We start from the raw sequence: 6687 nt of genomic DNA, 5'->3' as shown, positions 1-6687 counted from the left end.
TAGCATCTTCTGCTGCAAAAAAAATGTTAATTTATGACTTTTTTTCTTTTTTTTTTATGCAATTGAAATATTAAACATATATAAAGATGTGGAGGCATGTATCTGAAACCAGTCAAGACAAACAAAAACGACACAGTGCTGCAATTTTACAAAATCTTCGAAAGCCAAAAGAGCTTTACTTTCCACCAACAAAGAGTTACAAAGGCAGGTATCAAATTATACAGAGAATTCAAGGAATAACACTTACAACAAAAACAACTTCTTCTTCTTCTTTTTTAAAATTTTTTCATCCACATACTCATCCATGAATTTCCCTCATAGGAGATGGGAATGCAGTATTTTATTTTATTGTTCAGTTCTTTAAAGAAAATACAGCTATGCAATTCAAAACATTGTGAAAATCTAAAGGCATCTCTTGTTTCACGAATCTCATGGCTCATATCAGCCATTTCAGCAAATGACATACCCATTTCCTGAAGAAGAAGAAGAAGAAGAAGTGAGACAGAGACAGAATGATTCCATACTATTACAAAGGGTGGCAAACTTGTAATTAAAGCAAACGTGGGTTTATTTTTTATTTTTTATTTTTTGGATAAATAAATAAAAGTAAAACTAAGATATAGTCCTTTCTCCACCCAAAAAAAAAAAAAAACAAACTTTCTCTTTAAACCAGTTTGGAAAGAAACTCTTCAAACTTCTCATATGTTTCTTTTTTGGATGTGAATTTTGAAAATCTAACAGTTGAATTTCATGTTTTTTATATTCTTAACATACGTATTAAATTTCATTCAAATTAAATGTTATTTACTATTTGATCAATTAACTTATTCACTTACTCTCTCGCTGTCTTTTGTTGTCAATCCTAAGTCAATTCCTCAGACTAAAACAAATGCATGACTAATGAGAAACTTGCTCTTGATCTTCACTAGTCAGCTTGGCATGCAACACCCTGCCTTTGGTCTCCATATTTTTGTTAACTAGTCGCTAACCTGTACTATGTGTTGAGAGTAGTTCTAGAAGAAGTCAATAGAGCATGCCCAACGGCTAATTTCCAACGGCTACTTCAGTAATTCATCAGAATGATGTCGTTCTAGTTACACGAAGCCTTGTGAATATAATTAATGAAATGCTGCATTTATACTTACTGAGACGCTACATTTTATGTGTTTGTTGTTATCCATGTGCTACGTTTTTGTATAGCTACTATTGGATAAGCTCAGTTTGTTAGGCTGTCTATTAGGTAGTTATTAATAGTTGCTTAGTTCCTAATTTCTCTCCACAATTTACAGATCAATCCTGTGAAATCAGGGTCTCTGATAAGGCCGTTGTTGATCCTTGTGTATATATATATTGTACATCACTGTAATGAACAGTTAAGAGGTTATACTTCTAGAATTTTCTTCTTCTCTCTCTTTCTCAAACTTTCTCTCTTTCTCTCTGAGTTTGTAGCTTCTCTCTAAGTGATTTACTGTGTGAACACCATTGTTGTAATCTGTAAAGCTTGGTTTGAATCTTTTCATGGTATTAGAGCAACCACGATCCCAAGGTCCAACAATGGCAGAAACTAATTCTACATCAACTTCCTCTACCGTGCCTTCAATCTCCACCACCATGCCTTCAACCTCTTCATCCATTAATCTCACTAATCAACCTCTACTGTTGCTGTCAAACATGTCAAACATGTTGATAGTTAAACTCGATTCTTCGAACTATATTGTTTGGAAATACCAAATTTCCATGGTATTGGAAACATACTCAATGCTGGAACTTCTTGATGAAGTACCTCTTATTCCAAAGAAATTTCTCAAGGATCTTTCTGGAGCTGTTACTTCTGTGCTTAATCCAGACTATCTCATCTAGAAGTCAAAGGAAAAGGCATTATTGACCTTCATCAGTTCTACCCTAACTCTTTTAGTCTTGGTTATCACTGTTGGTTGTTCATTTGATCAAGAAGTATGGAAGGTTCTTGAACATAGGTTTTCTTCAACTTCACGGTCTCATGTGATGAATCTTAAGGGTGAACTGCATAATGTGAAGAAAGGATCTGATTCTGTGGATACATATCTACAGAAGATTAAGGTGATCAGAGACAAATTAATGGCAGTAGGTGTTCTTTTGGATGATGAAGAACTACTCCATGTAGCAATCAAAGGTCTCCCAAAGGAGTTTAGTGCATTTAGGTCTGCAATTAGAACTAGAAGCACAAAAATAAGCTTTGATGAACTAGCTACTTTGTTGAATGCAGAGGCAGAATCCTTGAATGAAGGTATGGAGTTCAAAGACTCCACTTTTGCAATGGCGGTAAACTCCACACCAAGATTCAATAATACTGGTGGTAATTTTCATACCTACAATCAGTCAAATAATACTAATAGAGGTAGAGGAAGAGGCAACAATGCTAGAGGCCAAGGCAAAGGTCCAGGTCCATCTTCAAGTCAGGTCAATCATTTTTCACCACAGCCTTAAGGTCCTAATGTTAGAGTTGAGAGGCCAATTTGCCAAATATGTGGTAAAGCAGGTCATATAGCCATTGATTACTACCACAAGATGGACTATGCCTATCAAGGCAAGCATCCACCCACCAAGTTAGCAGCTATGGTCACTTCATCCAACCATCTGTTGACTCAGGAGCAACCTTGGCTAGCAGACAATGCAGCCACTGATCATGTCACATCCAGCCTCAACCACCTAAGTTTTCCTAAGCCTTACACTGGCCAAGAACAACTCACTGTTAGGAATGGACAGAATTTGCCTATCACTCATATAGGTAATTCATTAATTCCCTCTTCTAATTCTGCTATTCAGCTTAGAAATGTGTTAAGGGTTCCTTCTATTGCTTCTAACCTTGCATCAGTCCACAAGATTTGCTATGATAATAACTGTAGTTGTTACTTTGATGCAAATACTTTGTTAATTCAGGCCTTGGCCACAGGGAAAATTCTTTACAAAGGCAAGAGTGAAGGTGGTGTTTACCACATCTATCCTCACAAGGCCATTAAGCTTCTTCTTCCCCAAAAAATTGTGTAATTCAGTCAAGTTGTCTCATTCTCACTAGCACTTGTGGCATAGTAGACTTGGTCACCCTAATTCTCAAATTCTTAGACATGTTTTACATAATAATGGAATGTATTCTCCTAATAGTGTTAATCTTCTTGTATTCATTGTCTTCATGGCAAGATGCACATACTTCCATTTCCTAGTTCTAGGTTTATAGCTACTTCTCCTTTTGAACTTGCACATACAGATCTATGGGGTCTTGCACCTCTTGATTCAATAAATGGCTACAAATATTATGTCATCTTTGTTGACCATTACACTCGTTTTACATGGATGTACTTTTACTCACAAACAAATCAGAGGTTTACTCTAAATTTGTCATGTTTCATGCTATGATTAAAACACAATTTTCTTCCACCATTAAAGTTCTCAAATCAAAAAGGGGTGGTGAGTTTACTTCCAAGTCTTTGGAGTCTTTTTTGTCTTCCAATGGAATTCTACATCAGATTTCTTATCCCTACACTCCTTAGCAAAATGGTTTAGTTGAAAGGAAACATAGGCACCTAATTGAAACCACAATCACCTTACTTTCACAAGCCTTTCTCCCTTCCACATACTGGTCCTTTGTTGTTCAGTCTGCCCTAACACTCATCAATCTCCTTCCAACAACCACCTTAGACTTCATATCACCTTGGTTTAAACTCTATGGTCATAATCCAAATATCTTTTCTCTTAAAGTATTTGGCTGTGCTTGTTACCCTTACCTCAGACCATACAGTCAACACAAATTGAATCACAGAACAGCAGAATGCATTTTCTTAGGCTGTTCCAATGTTTCTAAGGGATACTTGTGCCTTGATTTACTCAGTAACAAGTTGTATACCTGTGGGCATATGTTGTTTAATGAGCATAAATTCCCTTTTCCTCTTACTCCTTCTGTCACATCTTCTCATCCACCAACTCCAGACATATGGCTGTCCAATCTCTTGTACCTTCACTCTTCCAATCAGCCTTCTATCCTAGGTCCCATACCTATCTCTACTTTTATCCCATTTATATCTAGTCCTAGTTTAGCTCCTGCTCCTAGTTCCTCATCTCAGTCTCACTCTCCTTCCCCATCTCAGCCTATACACTTGACTACCACTCTACAACCTACTGTGTCAACTCCTTCTCCTTCCTTGCCACTTGCTCCTACACAAAATACTTCAGCTTCTACCCTAGTTTCTACTCATGCACCCATCAATTCCCATCCTATGACCACCAGATCTAAGAATGGTATCACTAAGCCTAAACTCTGTTTTAAGGCTATGCTTGATTACACTCGTACTGAACCTCCATCCTACAAGGTTGCTTCTAAGTTTCCTCAATGGGTTCAAGCTATGGATGCAGAATTTTCTGCCTTGCAAAGACAAAAAACTTGGTCTCTTGTTCTTGCACCTATTGGCATCAATTTGGTGGGTTGTAAGTGGGTGTATAAGCTGGAATTAAACAGTGATGGCACCATTGCTCGCTATAAAGCTAGATTGGTTGCAAAGGGCTTTCATCAACAGGTAGGTGTGGACTACACTGAGACATTTAGTCCAGTTGTGAAGCTAGCTATAGTGAAGCTTGTTCTTTCAATAGCAGTGCGTCTTTGTTGGACTTTCAGGCAATTGGATGTCTCCAATGCCTTCCTCCATGGTTTTCTAAAGGAAGAAGTGTTCATGGAGCAACCACCAGGCTATGTAGATCATCACTTTCCTCATCATGTCTGCAGGTTGCATGAATCTTTGTATGGCTTGAAACAAGCCCCTAGAGCTTGGTTTGACAGATTTGCCTCTCAGTTGTTGCATCTTGGTTTTGAAGCTTCCATGGCAGATTCCTCTTTATTTGTGTATCACTCTCATCCGACCATCATTTATGTCCTTGTGTATGTTAATGATATTATCATCACAGGCAACTCATCTTCCCAAGTCTCTCATCTTATCAATGCTCTTAGTCAGGCTTTTGAGCTTAAAGATTTGGGTGCTCTTTCCTATTTCTTAGGCATTCAAATTATGCCTTCCAGATTTGGGCTTGCCTTATGCCAATCCAAATCTGCCTCAAATGTGCTTCACAAGTTCAAAATGGAGAATTCCAAGCCCATAAAGACTCCTTGCTGTCCTAATGTGCGTCTTACTCCTTTTGATGGTTCTGTTTTACCTGATCCTTCTGAATATCGGAGTATGGTTGGTGCTCTCCAATACTTGACATTCACATGCCCAGATTTAGCCTTTAGTGTGCATCAACTTTACTAGTTTATGCATCATCCCACTACTTCTCATCTGAAGGCAGCCAAGCGTGTTCTTCGTTATGTGAAGGGTACTTTGAATTTTGGCATACATCTTGCTCCTAGTCCTCTCACTTTCTCAGCCTTCTCTGACATGGATTGGGCTATAAACATATATATATATATATATATAGAGAGAGAGAGAGAGAGAGAGAGAGAGAGAGAGAGAGAGAATTTTCAATTGTGAGGAACAAGATTTCTAATCGTTTTAGAAATTATAAGAGAAGAAGAATTAACTTAAGATATATGTTTATCCAAAAAAAAAAATGTCATATAGTCATTGAATGTAATTTAAGTAAAAAAAAAGTAAGTAAACGTGAGTGGCAATAAGGAAATAGGATAGACATATATATATATATATATATATATATTTTTTTTTAAAGTTATAATTAGCTTAGAAGTTTAAAGTTATCTAAATAAGAAGAAGTTAAACTCAACATAACCTTATCCAAAAAAGTGATAAAGTCATAGAAGAAAAGTTGATAATAACAAAATTATATCAATAAATTTCTACATGTGTAGTATGTTGCTGTTTTATAATAAACGTGTAGTATGTTGCTTTTTTTTAAAAAAAATTAATTAAGAATTTTAATAAATGATTAGATGAAGAATTTGGATTGTAATCAAATTAAGATATAATTTGGATTGTAATCAAAGTAAGATTTCTATCAACTTAGAAATTATGAGAGCAGGAAAATTTTATCTATTTTTTCTTAAAATTTTTAAAATTTTCTTCAATATGGTGAAACCACTTGGCGCAATCACGGAGTCTAAGCCCAACTTTTATTATATAGTATATGATATATATATATATATATATATATTGAAACAAAACAAAATATATATGACTAAAAAATAGAAGAAAAAAAAGATTGGGTTACATTCAAAATAATAATCCATGGCTATAAGTTTGCACCCTATCATAAAATATCACGTTAGTGAAGTAGAAAGATGATGATGATAATAATAATAATAATAATAATAATAATAACATTTGAGTTTGAGTTTAAGTTGGACTTGTTAGAAAGACAGAGTTTCACTCCTTGTTAAATTTGGATTAAAAAAAATAATTTTATTTAAATTTTGTGCTAACGTGAAAAATTGTGAAAATTTTAGAGATTTTGGTTATGTGTGTGTGTGTGTGTGTAGATGATGGCAGGATTGTTCTAGAGCAAAGATGTGCTACGTTTGAAGAGACTAAGAAAAGAGGGATAACAGTTATTAAATAGGAGATAGTAGAGACGGTGGGAGAGTGTTATTGTATTTGGCTAGAAGTCTAACTTGGGTTAGGGGTTTTTTCTTTCATTAATTAATTATTAAATTTATTTAAGTAATGCTGATGTGTAAAATTTGTTAAAAAAATTGATAATGATGAGTTTGAG

The sequence above is a fragment of the Quercus suber genome, unplaced genomic scaffold (assembly GCF_002906115.3).
Source record: "Quercus suber isolate HL8 unplaced genomic scaffold, Cork oak 2.0 scaffold_569, whole genome shotgun sequence".
In the NCBI taxonomy this organism is placed as follows: Eukaryota; Viridiplantae; Streptophyta; class Magnoliopsida; order Fagales; family Fagaceae; genus Quercus; species Quercus suber.
This window is presented reverse-complemented; position numbering follows the sequence as displayed.